This window comes from Protopterus annectens, chromosome 2.part2 (genome assembly GCF_019279795.1).
Source record: "Protopterus annectens isolate FY-2018-M chromosome 2.part2, PAN1.0, whole genome shotgun sequence".
In the NCBI taxonomy this organism is placed as follows: Eukaryota; Metazoa; Chordata; order Ceratodontiformes; family Protopteridae; genus Protopterus; species Protopterus annectens.
Genome location: NC_056730.1, coordinates 792,100,664 through 792,118,894, shown reverse-complemented (window position 1 = coordinate 792,118,894; position 18,231 = coordinate 792,100,664).

Below are 18,231 nucleotides of genomic sequence, written 5' to 3'. Positions count from 1 at the left end.
AGGCCAAAACCAGTGGGCTATGGCTGACCAGGTTTGCAGATGACTGCAAACTGGGTGCTGTCATCAATTCCCTACTGATGTGGACATCCTCCAACAGGGTCTCACTCAGATAAATGACTGGTACCAGAAACATGGCCTCAAGCTGAATACCTCATCATCCTATTTGGGGAGAGTGATGTCCCCACAAATTATCACATTAATAACAATGTCCTAAGCACTCAATCAGTCATGAGGGATTTGGGCACCCAGGTTTATAGCAACTTGACTTTTGACCACCATGTTTCTTCTGTGGCATGGAAAACATTCTACATGGCCCACCTCATAAGTAAGGGTGTCTCATCCAAGAACAAGGAGATCATACCATCCCTGTATTCTTCTCTTATAAGGCCCATTATTGAGTACAATGCACCTTTTGGCATGTACCTCACAATTCACATGCAGTAGCTGAAGAGACCACATAGGTTCCTCACCAGGAGAATCCAGGGCCTCACACATCTACCATACACAGATAGGCTAAAACCCTATCCCTCTACTCAGTTTCATACAGAGCCCTCAGAGGTGACCTCTGTCTGGCATACAAGGTGATCATGGACCCCAGCTTGATGGGACTGCTGCATATCTGCAAGTCAAGCTCCACTCAAGCAATCTGCACATGTAGCCTCACTCTGGTCTCTGACATCAACAGGACTTGTTAGCAAGACAGTTTTGTGTCCCACAGACTCTCTCATCTATGGAATAGACTGCATCTCCACATCAAGCAGAGTACCTCTTTACCCCTTTTTAAGTGCAACCTGGATAACTGGATGGGAAAAAGAAACTATATTCCTGGAATTCAACCCATGTCCCTGCTGGACAGGGGCATTGGGTGTTGATTTGTCTAAACATGGGCAAAACTCTACACTAAGCTTACAAGGGCCTCAGGGCCAACAGCCTAGTAACCCCCTATGATCCTGTGATAGCTGGGTAAGAAAGCTGCTTCTTTGTTAATTTACAAAGAAATATTTTGAAATCTAATACTGCAAAACTCACTCATTCGATGGGTTGCCAACTGGCTTACTGACAGAACCCAGACTGTAAAAGTAGCCGACTCCAAATCCAGCTCCAGACAAGTGACAAGTGGAGTACTTCAGGGTTCAGTCCTGGGACCGCTCTTGTTTGCCATCTACTTCTCTGAAGTACAGGCCAACACTAAGGGACTCTGGCTAACAAAGTTCGCAGATGACTGCAAACTGGGAGTCATTACTGAATCCCCAAATGATGTGGATATTCTACAAAAGGGCCTTACAGAAACATATGCTTGGTGCCAGAGCCATGAGCTCAAGCTTAATGCCAAGAAATGTATAGTTATCCCCTTTGGGAGAAACCATGCACCCATGAATTACCACATAGGTGGCAGTACACTAAACACCAAAAGTGTGATGAGAGACCTAGGGACACAGGTGGACAGTGGTCTCACCTTCGATAACCACATCGCCACAACAGTCAGGAAATCCTTCTATGTGGCACACCTCATCACTAAGGGCTTTTCATTCAGAAAAAAGGAGGTCATTGTCCCACTGTACTCATCCCTCATTAGACCCATTATAGAGTAAAATGGCCCATTTGGTATGTACCTCACAAGACATCTGCAACAGCTGGAAAGGCCACAGAAATGCCTCACTAAAAGAATCACAGGCCTAAAGCAGATGCCCTATACTGACCATCTAAAAAAGCTCCAGATATACTCTGTGGCATATCATCTACTCAGAGGCAATCTCTGCTTAACATACAAGGCCATGTCAAACCCTGAGCTGTTGGACATGCTCCACTTAAAGAAATCCCAATCCCTCAGAGCCACATGCTCCAGGGATCTAAACCTTGTCATCACAATGAACAAAACATGCTGGAGGGATAGGTTCCTGACCCAGAGACTCCCCATACTCTGGAATGGACTGCCCATACTTGTCAAGCAGAGTGCCTCCTTAGCACTCTTCAAAAGGAACCTTGACAATCTGATGGGAGATAGGAAATTCACCTTGGGGATCACGCCAGTTGCCCTGCTAGACAGGGGTCCAGGGAAGTAAATATTGCGGGAAGAAATATCCAGGGAATTGTTATGGCTATGCTTGTATAGGCCCTAGGGCTGATAGCCTAGTACCAACCTAGGAACCTATGAACCTATGAATGTATAAAATAACAACTACATCTAAAACTAGAGTGAACATTCTTATTATAACATCTTAAATGTATTTAATCTGTTTACTTACGGTAGCCAAATGGCTTATGGGCAGGACACGTTATTAGAGTGGGGGAATCCACATTCAGCAATAGCCCGGTCACCAGAGGAGTACCACAGGACTGAGTTCTTTGCCACCTTCTGTTTGGGATATACTTTTCAGATGCCATAGCAAATGTAGATATAGTTTGGCTTGCCAGGTTGTTTGCAACTTAGGGGCAATCATCAATTCCCCAGATGATGCTGATATCCTACAGAAAAGACTGACGCAAATTAATGATTGGTGTCAGAGCCATGGCCTCAAATTAAAGGCAAAGAAGTGCATAATAATATCTTTTGGGAAATCAAATACCACTGCAAATTACAACATTGATATCAACCCCCTAAGAGTGGACCCAGATATCTGGGTACTTGGATAAATAGTAAGCTGAAATTTGATCAACATTTGTCCATGGTGGTGAGAAAATCCTTCTAAGTCATACAGCTTATAAGTGAGGGCATGGCAACCACATCTAAGGATGTTATAGTAGCACTGTACTTGCCCCTCATTAGACCAATAATCGAGTACAATGCATGCTTTGGCATATACCTTGCCAGACACTTGCAACAGTTGGAGTGTTCTCAGGGGTTTCTAACCAAAGAATATAGGGTATAGCCAACATGTTATATGCAGACCAGTTAAAAGGTCTATCATTGTATTCAGTTTCCTAGTGACTACTGAGGCCTGATCTATTCCTGACCTACAAGGCAGTCTCTGACCAAGCCCTGATGAAATTATTGCATATTCCTCAAACTAACTACATGAGGGTTACCCGCTCCAAGGATCTAAACCTGATCTCTGATAGGCTTCTTATTCATATGAAGCAGTGCTCTTCCCTGACCATCTTCATGCACAATCTGGACCAATGGATAGGTATCACAAATTCACTCCTGGGATGGCACCCATGTCCCTTATGGACAGAGGCATGCTGAGCCTTGCTATTTTTCCTCTAGGGTTAGAAAATTGGTTAAACTTTGGTAAAACTGGATTGGTTTGTAAGAGCTCTTGAGCCATTAGCTTAGTAATCTCCTATGAATCTATGATTTGTAAGCTTTAATTACTTCATAGGTTTGTTGATTGATTCATTGTATGTCTGTTAATACTTTTTGTTACTCTGAAAAATATCTAGATTTGAAGCACTTGATGTGAGTCTTTAGGTAGGATAATAGTTAGTCTACTACTTATTGTTTAAGGTTGGTTAATAAATTTGGTCTAAATGTAGATTAAGGGTGGTATTCATAGTCCAGGGCTTTACACTTTTATAGCAGTGATTCACAAAGAGCAGTACTAGGTGAATATATACATCACAGACTTTCTACATGAATATGAAAATGCGAAGGAGTTGCTATAAACACACACACCTTTCCAAAAGAGTAGCATGCTTAACATATAACTGATAGGGAACTGCTAATACTCTGATAAGGGTCCTTAAACATATGTGTTTGAGTATGATTCATAGACATGAATCTTTAATGAGCTGATTTGCATACTAAGCATGTAAATAGCCCTGAACTTTTGCTAGTAAGCATCAGTTTCCCAGGAGAATAAGGAGATATTTGGGGAGATTGATTGGTGCTTGTGCATACCTGGATATTTTACTCAAGGAGTTGATTGGGTAAATGCTTCATTTTGGTGCTCATGCATACCTGGACATTTTACTGAAGAAGTCACTTGGCTTAATATTTCATTTTGGTGCGTGTGCATACTAGGACATATTACTAAAGGGGTGACAGGGAAATGTTTCTTTTTGGTGCTTGTGCATACCTGGACTTTTACAGAAGGGTTTGCTTTGGTGCATGTTTGATTTTGGAGCTTGTGCATACCTGGGCATACTCCTTAAGGGGTCATTTGAATGAAAGTTTTGTTTTGGTGCTTGTGTATACCTGGACATACACCTTAAGGTGTAGCTTGGGAAATGTTTCATTTTGGTGTTTGATTTGGACATTTTACTGAAGGATCACTTGGAGAATTGTTTCATTTTGGTGCTTGTGTATACCTGTACATACACCTTAAGGTGTAGCTTGGGAAATGTTTCATTTTGGTGTTTGACTTGGACATTTTACTGAAGGGATCACTTGGAGAATTGTTTCATTTTGGTGCTTGTGCATACCTGGACATTTTACAGAAGGGTTTGCTTTGGTGCATGTTTGATTTTGGAGCTTGTGCATACCTGAGCATACTCCTTAAGGGGTCGTTTGAATGAACGTTTTGTTTTGGTGCTTGTGTATACCTGGACATACACCTTAAGGTGTAGCTTGGGAAATGTTTCATTTTGGTGTTTGATTTGGACATTTTACTGAAGGATCACTTGGAGAATTGTTTCATTTTGGTGCTTGTGCATACCTGGACATACTCCTTAAAGGATTGCTTGGGGAAAAGTTTCATTTTGGTGCCTGTGCATACCTGGACCTATTTTTGAAGTTGTCACTGAGAAAAATAATTCCTGTATGTTTCAGAGAAGTGCTTGTGCATACATGATCAGAATGTTGAAGTGATTGCTGGACAAAATAATTTATTTTGTGTCATTTTAGTGTTTGTGCACACTGAAGTTAAATGAATGAATGAGTTGCTGGAGGAAATAATTCATTAATGTGTCAAAGAAGTGCTTGTGCATACTTGGACAAACTACTGAAGAGAATGCTGGGACAAGTTCGTGGATTGCAACTCCAAAATCAAGGAGGAAGCATCACTTTTACTAACAGATGTATGTACCATGTGGACATTGGACTATGAATGGCAAAACCACCTCATTAGCTTACTACACATTACAACATTTTTCATTTGCATCTAATTTTTAAGGCCTTTTACATTAGCATAAATGGCCTCTACGACTCTTGCCTTTGCTACCCTCATTCATAGGCATTAGGAATACCCTTTCACATTTGATCATGTGACTATGATTATTGTGCTAATGTTCTCATTCCTGATATCTAATGACAATAGATTTCAGATGCCTGGGCCTCTTCTGAAAAACTGTTACCACTAGTGGATGTGAAGTCTGTCTAGGGAAAATAGATAAATGTTGTGTTATCCTATAGTTGTAGAAACAACTTCTGAGTGATAGCATATATTGCAAGGAAAAACAGTAGTCTACATATGTAACTTGAAAGGGTAGGCTAGGTAAGTGAAGTGTAGCCTATACAGTAACAAACAGCCATATGACCTTTGTCATGGGAAAACAACAGTGCTCAGATCTGCTAGACATAGATATGAATCTGCATTTTTGTGAGACTTCTGGCACTTTGACTGGGATTTGGGCAAAACACTATCATGGCATATTCAAGTTTTTGGAGTAATAGGCTAATTATACATTTTCTTCTATAGTCATAGTGAGAATGATAGAGATCCTGCAGTAGGCACTTGCTGCAACTGAAACTTATCAACTTTTATTGAAAGATGCTGCCAAAAGTAAATGATTGAGTCAAGACATATGCAAAGGTACTTAAGAGGCGTGATTTGACAGACTGGTTGAATGGTTCACAAAATTGCAAGGTCCTGGAAGTTTTCACTCACAGCTATGTTCTAAAAATAAAACTATTGGATTTTTGTGGATAATGTAGTGTATTAGCTTGTGCCTTTCTTTTCACAATAAGAAAGCCTCTGTATTCTGTTTAAGTGATTGCACTCAGACTATCTGCTTTCATTACATTAGAGGTAATATAAAGTTATTAATATAAGGAGAGAAAACAATCAGACCAAAGACAGACAGTTCTAGGATACATGAATCAAAATAACTCAGAGTCAGATTGTAGATTGAGTATCCTTTAACAAATGTAGCTTTTCTGAATCACACTAGTGTAACTTGAATTACTCCCAACTTATGATGCGTATAAAATTGAAGAGTGTGTTTTCTTTATAAAACAATGAGGGGGTATCAGTAACCAAACTTTGCTCAAAAATGAACTGAATAGAAATTGTTACACCCATTGAAAATTTCATCTTGTAGTTTGACTTATTTGACAAGCTGGTCATGCACTAAGTTTCCATCTTGGTTACAGTGCAGCAATTAGAAAATTGTCTGTAGTCCTGTTGGAAGAAGTAGAATGGAGTTCTGGAAATAATTATTATGATGGCATGTTGGAAATGTGGTGAAACTCTGCTTGTGGTAATGGGAAGTTAATGGCATGGTTAGCAATGAGGATGCATTTATGACACATTCGGGGAGAGAGGTTTCCAGTTTGATTGCAGTTTCTTCATCATCATCATTATTATTATTATTATTATTATTATTATTATTATTATTATTATTATTATTATAGCAGACTGCTTTGGAGGAGTACCAAATATATGCTTAAAGTGCTGTAAATAAGAATGGGATGGGGTTTGGGATAGTTGCCCTTAGTGGAATTTGGGCAGGTAATGTATTCCTTGATTTTAGACGTAAGGTTATAATCTAAGCTTATAGTTAGTTTTTACTTCCTATTGACATTCTGGTAACTATTATTATTATCATAGAGATGTGAGATTGAATGTGCAAATATGGGAATATATGCTAACTCTGAGGTTGTATTATATAGGAATATACCTCATACTCTGAGGTAAACCAATCACTAAGCTAACATTATCTGTCTGGAATTTGAATATTGATGAAAAAAAAAAAACAATTGTCAAAGCCACCTTCGACAAATAACATAATGTTTTTATTTTCAGATGGGGTAAGTCCCCCTGCAGCTCCATGTGCGGCAATACCCTTACACCCCCCTTCTATATGCCAACTCTGAAGTTGCACAACAGTGGAGAAAGAAGCAAACTGCACTGTCATTGAATGTAATTAAAGCAAACAGCACTTGCTCTTTTAATGTTTGCTGAAATTATGTTCAATGAGACAACATGCTCCCATCTATCTAACTATGCTACAAAAATTATGTTACATTGTTTTTTGTTTGGATACTGAATATCCTAAAATCATACATGCAATATAACTCCCCTGTTCAATGCATTTGGCATGCTGTCTGCCTCAGTATACATGGAATGCTCACCTCACCACAGAGTATAGAAATATTTGGAAATTTGACCTCTCATATACACACCTGCTACATGGAGTCCATGACCCCCCCCCCCGCTACATAAAGAAAACGCACACACACACACACACACACACACACACACACATATACATATTGTATACTACAGTTTATAGTGTAAGGAAGTCAGTCTGCCTCTTTTAAGACTAAATGCTGGTAGTAAAGTCCTGTGCAAGGCATTCAAACCAGATGCAGTTTAAGACTGTGACAACAGAGTGTGCTACAGTAATGTGCATGCTGGTAAAGGTATATGGAAGCTAAAGCATCTATAGGGCTTGCCTTTGTGCACAATGAGGCAGGCAAAGCCATTGCGCTACCATATGAAGACTATATGAAGGTCAATCTGTGACAGATAGATCATCTACCCATGTGTAAACACAATCAGATAAAGAAACACAGCTGCTGTGTGAGACACTGTACAGGAGAGGCAGTCATACCCAGAACTACATGTATGGAGTTCACTGTGGGTAGGGCTACATCATTTGTGGAGGGTGCCATTAAATTACCTACTGGGGAGTCTCCTTTGGTACTGTCACAGTTTGTTCTATGAGCCCACCACAGAAGACATCATCACTACAAAAATGATGGCACTACTCATGTCAGATGGACATGCCTGTCCTCATACCTGCAACAATGTGGCATAATCAGCACCTCTGTGTGATGTGAGCATATACTCCACCATTTGTTGGCCAGCCCCTACACATCACTGGAACAATGAGCAGATGCAGAAGTACTTCTGGCAGGACCTGTAATGTGGAATATGTGTCAATGTCAATATACCTTGATTCCAAACACTGAAACATGCTGTATTCATAAGACTATACATAGCTCCCTAAGCAGAATGCTGTGCCATTGCCAGAACCTGGATGGCTGTATCCCATGATGATCCCTCACTGGTATCTTCTGTGAAGGAACAATTGAACAGCACTTCTTGCGCAGCATTAACATATGACAGGAGAATGCCTACTTTTAGTACTGGCAGCATTGTAAGGACCAGTGTCACAGTTGTGCAATCCACCTCCCTTCATAAGGGGCTCCAAACTCCATTCTGCAAGGGAATCTGTGATGCGTACCTCTCACCTTTCCAAGCATTAAAAATGATAGCATTGGGCTTTAAAAAAGTAATTGCAGGCAGTCAGAAAGAGGAGAACTTTCTTATTTTTTACAATAGAAGATCTTTATTTTTTATTTATTTATTTTTTTTTATTTTATTTTATTTATTTATTTTTTACATTTTTGTTAACTAGGAAAGTCCGACTTGGACTGAGCCAATTTTCAGTGGAGGTCCAGGTAGAAATGCTCCAGTTGCATGTCTTTGTTTATATATAAGACCCTGTGAAGATGGTGGCTGTGAATCTCTGGACAGGCTTTGTTTATGTATTTAATAATGTATGCATCCATAAACAGATCTGAATTTATGAGGAACATCATAAATCTAACAGGAACAGGGCTAAATCTGGTGGCCAAAATCATAGTGCTATGCTGGAATCATAGCATTTAAGAGGTATGCTTTCATGTACATGGCAGCAGATGATTTTATTCATCAGTTAGCAGCATAATCTGAGTGGGGGTGAGTTCATGTCCCAGGGTAGCCTGCAGCACAGTAGTCATCATTTTAATATGCTCCTTGAAGACTGTTTCCCTCTGATGGCATTCCTTCCACATTCTTCCATGGCCAAATAATGTATTGCCACCTGCCGTTACCTCCATCTAGTGCCTCTGCCTGTTCTCATTGGTCTCACCACATCCCATCAGGAACAACCTATTCCTATGGATGGCCTCCATGAGGGCATGCATCTCCTGGGTAGTAAAGTTTATTTTTTGCCCTTAGCAGTGACTACAAGAAAACATAGAAAACACATGCTACTGAAGAACACATTGTTCATCTGCATAGCCAGTATAATTGCACCAGCATTTGACCTATACAGCTGACAAAATAGAAGCCACAGATTTGAAGAAGAAATAGCAAGAAGTGCATATTTTATTGCCTAACTCTAGGCACCATGCAATCCACACAGATGAAAACTTCCAAGCAAATAAGATTTAAATACAATTCAGTGTGCATGGATATGCCATAAGAGTTTGGATGTCACAGTCTTTATGAATCACAGCACCTTTGGGAAAACAGTGGTGGAATATGAGCTGTGTATAGGATGTGTATCACGAGTATGTTACATAGATTGCAGAAGCTGACCATGATGTAATAGGGGGGTATTTGTGTGAATGACTAATAGGTTGCTCACTACATTATTTTGCCAATGCACATATGCATTAGCAAGCATGCCCATTATGCCATATTGCAAGAAAATGGCATCCAGAAGAGCTGAGTTCTGGTAATAGACAGCCCAGAAGGTGCTACACTTTGTAGTTCTTGTCCTACCATTCAATAATTTGTTGTGAGATATACCTCTGCCTCTTAACAGTAAGATCACATTGGACCTTCATAGAACATGAATGCTGGAATCCATCTGTGCTGCCAGATCAATATATTACATTCTCACTGTAATATACATAACCAAAATGTGCCTTCCTTGCAAGGTACTGGTGCATTGTATTCTTGTTGCCCCTAAAATGCTGTGAATTGATTGACAAATGAAAATGCTTAGTAGTGAGTAGCTGTATCACTTTACCTGTCAATGCAGTAGAAATTGTCTGTATGACTCTCTTTCTCTCTCTCTCTCTGTATATATATATATAAAGAGAGAGAGAGAGAGAGAGAGAGATGTAGATAGATATGGGAATATAAATATGTAAAGAAAGGGGCCAGAGGGTAAGTATGCTGTGTGACTGTCACTCCTACCTGTGATAGATGGCATCACAGTGATGCTATGGTATCTTATAGTACTTGCCATTATACTAATTTTAGTCATGTCTCTTAGTGGTGGTATTGTGGACACCACTTTGTACATATATAGTTGGTTGCAGTAATTATGCATTGTTCTAAAACTACCACCAGCTACATATGAGAACCCAGAGTGGATCTTTGCAGCCCCCTGTTGTAGTCCCAAGATAAGTAATCACAAGTAATAAATAGATAAATAAATGAGTGAATGCATGAATAAATAAAATGGCAAAGCTATAAGAAAACAATTAATCACTGTTCTCATTTATTTTTGAAGGTGTCCAAGTCCCCATAACCCATATATATACATATATATATATATATATATATATATATATATATATATATATATATATATATTCAAAATCCAAAAACACTTGCCAAATGCCATACAAAATGCAGACCACTGTCGAAGATGACTCGTTTACTCCTTTATTGAACAAGTTAAGCACATTCGAACACTAACAATAATTATGTTGTTCTTCAGAACTGCCATCATACTGACAAACTACTCTTAAATACCCTTCCCTCAATATGAAATACCCAATCAACAAGCTGAAGACCAAAAAACTATATTAAAACACCTAAAAACTATTCAAAAAACTTTTTTAATTACTTACACTTATTATAATATGCCTTTCTATGCAAAGCAACTTTGTAGTTAACTCCACTATTCAAACCAGGTTTTTTATAAGCATTGAGCAAAATTTTTACAATTGGAGCACTCTAATGTATGTTTAAATAAGGCATTATTATGGACTCTCTTTTTGATTCCATAATAATGCTCATAAATTCTTCTTCTAATGGGTCTGTTGGTTTTCCCCATATAGAAGAAATCACATGCTAAGCCATAATAATGCCTTATTTAAACATACCTTAGAGTGCTTCAGTTGTAAAAACTTTTGTTCCCTGTAGTTGATCATGTTCCCCTTCACTTCAGTGGTAATAAAGAAGGGGAATTGGAATTCAGAGAATTAAAATGGCAGATTCTGCTCAATGCTTATAATAAACCTTGTTTGGATAGTGGAGTTAACTGCAAAGTTGTTTTGTATAGAAAGGCATATTATAAATGTAAGTAATTTAAAAAAAAGTTTTTTTGAATAGTTTTTAGGTGTTTTAATATAGTTTTTTGGTCTTCAGCCTGTTGACTGGGTATTTCATAATGAGGGAAGGGTATTTAAGAGTAGTTTGTCAGTATGATGGCAGTTCTGAAGAACGGCATTGTTAGTGTTCGAAAGCGCTTAACTTGTTCAATAAAGCAGTAAACGAGTCATCTTCGACAGCGGTCTGCATTTTGTATGGCATTTGGCAAGTGTTTTGGGATTTTTACTGTGTATGCTTTAAACTTGAGCTACAGGCACATTTTCAGTTCTTTTTGTGCTCTCTCTCTCTCTCTCTCTATATATATATATATATATATATATATATATATATATATATATAAAAAAACTATATCTATGTGTATATATATATATAGATATATATTTAGGAATGCTCTGAGAAACAGCAGTAAGGGACAGTACAACTCAGTTTCCTTTTTTACACAGTCAGTGTTTCTGTTCCAGGGTTTGCACTTACAACTCATGTAACTGATCGTACCAACATGCATGTGCCATTTTTACTGCTGCATTTTGTAACAGTTCCATTTCTACTAGCTGTGATAGGGTGCTTGTTGTCATGTGACTGTATCAGCAACTAAAGGAAACTCTCAGTTAACCGGCACTCATGGAGATTGGTAAATGCTGGATAACTGTAGTTTCTGGTTGCTTGAAAGTTACTATTAAAAACAGGCCTGACTAATACTGTACCTATACTATACCATACCATACCATAATCACTGTAATAATTTGAATATTGAAATACAGTAATTAAAAGCCTGGCTGGGGGAAAACAGAAAGTGCAATGTATGAAAATTGAATTGAATTTTTCATAATGTACTGTAGTTCCGCAATCTTTTTTTTTTTTTTTTTTGCCAGTTACTTGGGTTTTGGTCAACTGAGAGTTTACTGTATAAAGTTAGAAAATAGACCTGAATAGGGGTTGACATAGTGGACTGTTACATGCATCATATGCCTTCTGTTTGTTTCTGGCAAATCTGTGCAAAAGATGGAACTCTAGTAACAAGAAGAGCTTCCGAAAGCAATCTGTATGACAGTACAGTCAGCTGCCCAACCTATGTGGCATTTGACCCTCCTAAATGACATCCTAATGGATACATGGGCTGGCATGAGGACACTTATCTGCAAACAGATGCAAGGTAGTGGAATATGCTACATGCAACAGATATCATTGGGGCATACCATCAATGAATGGAGAGAGGAGTCTGTGAACTATGACAGAGATGTTACATCATTGCTACCATTTTTGTGGAATACTTTGCAGTCCGTGTGCAGCAGCCTTCTAACATGGCCACCAGCACCTGCAGGAGGTCCAGACACACTGACTGCTCCTTCACATCCACAGACAGCTGTATATGGTTGCATGCTCCAAGTCCCATGTTACAAAGGGATCATTTCCCTGAGTGCCGCAGATGTCAACTTACAGGTATGCTACAGGCCATGCAGTCCAGTGTTGCACCCTCACAGCTTTCACATAATAGTGGAGACACCACTCCTGGAAGATAATTACCAGACTAGATGGGTTATACTTTCTTAGCCAGTTAATGCTATATAATTTGTATAGCTGCTCCAGCAATGTGCAAATAGTCATGATGTTTACATAGTCATATTTCATATAGTTCTAGTTATTACCACCTTTATAGCATTATGTTGTGTACCACAGTGTCATACGTATTCTTTGTTCAGCTTACTAAATTTCTTTTCTGCTTGAGTAAGTAGTACATGTGTTGCAGGCCTCATAGATGGGTTACAGTCATACTGGACAGGTGTCCTTTAATAGGTTCCTATGGTAAATTTATTGTGTTCCCTATGTTCTCCTTAGCCTGAGTGTATGGCATTTTGGATACATCAGTACGTTATCATGAACTATTATTGTCTGCATTGGAGCACCATAATATTTTGGGAGTATACTATCTGTATAGCAAAGAGACGGTTATATAATTCATTAATATACATGTGATTTATTGTGCACCAATATACTGTTTATGAAATGAAATAAAGAGTGAGCTTTGCACACAGAAAACATTTTTTATGTGATTGCATAGTAGATTTAGGAGTCCCATTAGACAGCATTTATGAAAAGTTTTTACTGCTGAATTTGTAAATTAAGGATATCATAATGGGAATTTTTTTCTTCATTCAACATATAAGCCAAGAGTGTTTTAAAGCACTTGTCTTTGCAATGCTGTCAATGGAAAGCTAAAAATTAGATTTTTCTTTGCCATTCTAGGTATGTGGTTCATTTTTCTAGGAAGAGTTGCTCACAACTACAGCTGATGAATACAAGCTAGAAATAAATGATACTGTGTTTCTATCTGTTGTGCACTGTCTAGTGGGACTCGTGTCATATTTGTACTCCTAGTTTTGTAGTCTGGCTCATAGGGTTTAGACTATAAGTGGTTACAAAGTTTTATCTTGTAGTTCTGGGTTTATTTCCTTCAGTTTCAGTTTGCGAACTAGTGGCCTTTGTGTAAGTCAATAAACCAGACAATGCTGATGGGTAATGCCAGAAAATGTTCACTGGAGTCCAGGTGGGTTTAGCCAAATTAAAAATAAATACAACGAAAATATATAAATTTATAATGTCCTGCTTTTCAGCAACACTTAGCATCGCATAATGCAACTGCATAGCCTCTTGTGCTAAAATGATGGGAATGAATATTCCTAAAACAGAAGTATCCCTATAGTCATTCCAGCAGATAATAAACCAAATCTGCATTGATTTATCATAACCAGCTTAATGTGCAGAGGTAATGCTTGCCTTATAGAAAAGCCATTTAGCAAGGAGAAGAATGCCATAGCTGTTGTTTTCCTTTCTAAATGACTTTGAGCAGCACAATCGTGAATTTTTAAGGATAGGAGAGCGGTGAATTATGCAATAACATTCTCACAGTTCAGCCACTTTTTTAGGATATACAATTAGATGATTCCCTTTTCGTAAGTCACTCCATTGTATAATTTTGCAATATTTCTTGTGAGGCTGTTGGCAATTTACATTCCACCCTCAATGAATGAGGTGGCTAATCTAGAAACACAGGCGCACCTGCAAAAGTGTATCACTAATAAACAATGACATTATTTAATGAAAAAAAATTTAACCTTTGTAAATTATGTCTCTCTATAATCCAGCATCCTTTCCATTGCACTCTTAGCAATGACATTGGTAAGTAGGAGGCCTCTAAAATATACTGTATGTGTTCTTGTCCTTAAACATGCACTCATTCACATTACACTGTCATAGTACAGTCTGTACCACTTTAATAAGTGCCACAAAATATCTAAACTGCTACCAATTATAGCACTGTGGAATAGATAAAAACAAAACACAAATAAAGTGAAGAGCATTTTATACTCATGTATAGTTGGGAGGGTGGCCTAATGGTTAAAGTGTTTGCCTTACAAATACAAGGTGCAGGGTTTGAGTCTCACAAGGAATAATTGGCTAGGAATAATTGGCTAGGCTTAAAATGGCTCGCAAGGGCAGTTAGCTTAGTACTAACCTATGAACCTATAATTTACTGGGGGAGGACATTTTTATCAGATTGGAAGTTTATGTCATATTTGCTGCACAGTTAGGTGGAAAATTCATTTGGAAAACTTTTCATTGTGTTTTTTCCATGGCAGCATGTATTTTGTGCCATGTATAATTAACAGACTGAGACTGATATAAATACTTATTGCTCTCAAATGGAGTGCTTCAGTTCAGCTGTGAAGTAATGCATTCCCAAGGTATAATATTGAATTCAAATAAGCCTACCTGAGAAAAACAAAAGTAACGCAGACCCCATACAATGCTATTAGCTTTCTTGATCAGTTCTGCTTATGATGCATCTGTAGGGTGCAGCATCCCCAAGCTTAGTAGTTTTCCTTATCCACATGGCACACATTGCACATGTAAGTTATCACTGTACTCATGCAGAACTGGTAAATGCATTATGACACAATCAACAATAACTTTGAAATAATAAATGCCTTGGCTGTGATGTGAAGTTAAGCCTTTTAATGCACTATTCTGGTTACTCAGCCAGGCCTAGCATTTCCATTTAAAATCAAATACTTAATAAGGCATTTACCTCACATATGTAATTGTGATACTTCTACTACTAAACCTTGAGTAATTAAAACCAGAGGATGTAAAATACTGAAACTAAATGTGCAAAACACAAAAAGGAAAAACTGAGACTGCATTTTTTTCCAAAGAGCAAGCTCCACTGAATCTCACTGTGTTGTTGTAAGCCCTTTAAATCACTTAACTTATATATACTAAATTTATGGCAGCACAAACAGAAGATGTGAAATATCTCCCAAAACAAAAGAAGTGCTACTTTCTCACACTTAGAAATCATACTGCTAGGGATTTTCTACAGAACGCATTCACGGTTGTTCAATTCCTCAACATCTTGTAAATCAGGGAACCCAGTGCACAAGAAATAGAAACTCAACCTGTAGAAGCTAGTCATGGCATGTGATTATCTATGCAGCAAATTAATTGTATTTTAGGAAAAAGTAATGTGCTTAAGGATATGGAAGTCTATTTGAGAATGTGATGCAGATGTCAGTGTAAGAGAATGTATCTCAAATGATTTTCTGAAGAAGCTGGATTTTGATTATAGCTGAGTCTCTGAAGTCTTTCTCACGTTTTGTTTGCATATCTTCAACATTATGCACAGCACATTATTGTGTTACTGCAGTGAGTAATTAATTATTTATGTAGACAGTCCCCCTGATTTACTAAATTCCATGCAGGAATAATGCAAGCCCTACACAAAGTGTAAAATGGCCGTGTCTGCAGCTCCCCCTCGTCAGCATGCCTTACATATTAATGAAGGTGTGCTACTGAGGGAGAGCCATGTACACAGTTAATGAATCAGTCTAGGGGGGTGTGTTACAGCGCTTAGAAATGTGTAACACACCCCCTGCACTGTCAAAGGTCTGGACAGCACTAACATATTACATACATGCTTGTACGCAGCCCAGGTGTAGAAGTTATATGTAGGAGTGTGTTACAGTGTCCATAGCAGACCCCCTCCACTGTAAGATGCCGCATGGCAGTGAAATTAAATGTGAAAATGTCATTGTCCTCCTATTTTGTGTGTGTGTGTGTGTGTGTGTGTGTGTGTGTGTGTGTGTGTGTGTGTGTGTGTGTGTGTGTGTGTGTGTGTTTGCACAGCACTTAGCAATAAACATGTGCCAGACATCTAAAAATAGCAACTGGATACTTTTACTTTTAATAGAAAAGGCCAAGATTACGCATAGTTAAGTAGGTCTGCGTGGCTCAGTGTGGTGCTCAGCAGTGCTCAAACAAGACTGAGAGCTATATAGAACAGTATAGCTCTGGTCACCATATCCTTGGTAGCTGAATGGTTAGAGCTACGGCCTTGTTTGCAGTAAGTGCATGGTTCAAATACAGGCCATTCAGCTTTTTACATGCGATATGAAAATGTTGTAAATATGTTTTTTTTTATTTTTTTTTTATGTATACATTCAAATTTGTTAACTGGGTTAGTCCAGCTTGATCAGAAGCCCATTTGTAGTGGATACCCAAGGATAAAAGCCTCAGTTAATCACAAGTGTCCAATACAGTAAAGTTACACTACCAGATAATGTAGTAAAATGCATATGTTTAGGGGATATAAAGTAAAATGGATATACATAAAAATACATTATCATTAATGAACAAATACTTTCAATACATATATTTTTTTAAAGTCTGGTTTGCCCATAGCTAAGATCTGCTAAGCAAAGCCAAGCAATGCTCACGTAGGACCTGTTTTAGCAGTACTTAGCAATGCACAGGTCTGCTTAGCTGGTTTTGGCACTGCTAAACAATCCCAGTCTAAGCAGTCCTCAGCAAAGCTAAGCAGGTTTGCATGGTGCTAAGCTTGACTTAGCAATTTAAAAAATGGTCCAATGGTGGCAAATGTCAGAAAAACAGCCTTTTTTAAGCTGAACAGGTGGAAATACAGCCAGAACTTATTGTGTTTAACTGCAGGAGCTCTGGCTGGAGTCGGAGAGGGAGCGCTCGTCTGGACTCAGTGCTAGAGCATGTTGGAGTTCAGGGTCATAGTTGGGATCTTTGCCAAAGACCATGGCAACAGACTGCTGCATGGCCAGTGCCAGGGCTCTGAATACAAGTCCGAGGCCTGGGGCCATCTGGCACATGACCTCACCAATGCAGCTGGAATTCCCCACTCTGGTGAGCAGGTGCATCATCATTATGATGACCTGAAGTGAAGGAAGGGGGGTCTTGGCGCAATGGATCCAAGATGCTCGGGACTGGAATGCCCCAGACGTTTGTAAGTATAAGAACCTGCGATTTACCAAATTGTAGTATGAATATCTGATAGAGAGGTATGCATGATGATATGTTTTCCACCCACAGCTGCAGAGGAGAGGGCTTGCAACCTGGAGGCCCATGCAGGGCACCTGGTCAGGATGCACTTAGAGTGTGGTGAGTACAGATCTATCTTGCAATATATAGTAATCTAATTAAGAAAGAGGACAGCAGTAACTGCCAGTAGGTATAGTCTGTTGTGAGTGTACTGCAATGAATGTGTACATAAACCTGGACTGATATAAATGAGTATTGCCGGGTACAGTTCAGTATAGATGAAAGCATGAAACATGCTACTGTTACATAAAGAAAGTTGCTACAGCATTAATAATGTTTGGGAATATCATGTGTATGCCATATTAATAATACAAGCGTTGGTAATAAATTACATTGTCATTGAAAATGTGAAGGGAATAAATTAACTGCATTCCTAATCTGCAGAAAATACAGTACAACTGCAGTCAGAATTGTCAAGAACTAAAGGTAGTACTGCATAGATTGTGTGATAACAGATGTGTTCCAATGCCTGCATTATTTCAACTGTAGAACAATAAAGATTGTCAGCCGTATACCAATCGCTGCATCATGTCATCCTCAATAAATTTATGTTCTGACAATTGTTGTATGTAGTCTGTGCTGTTCAAGAAATCAGATATTA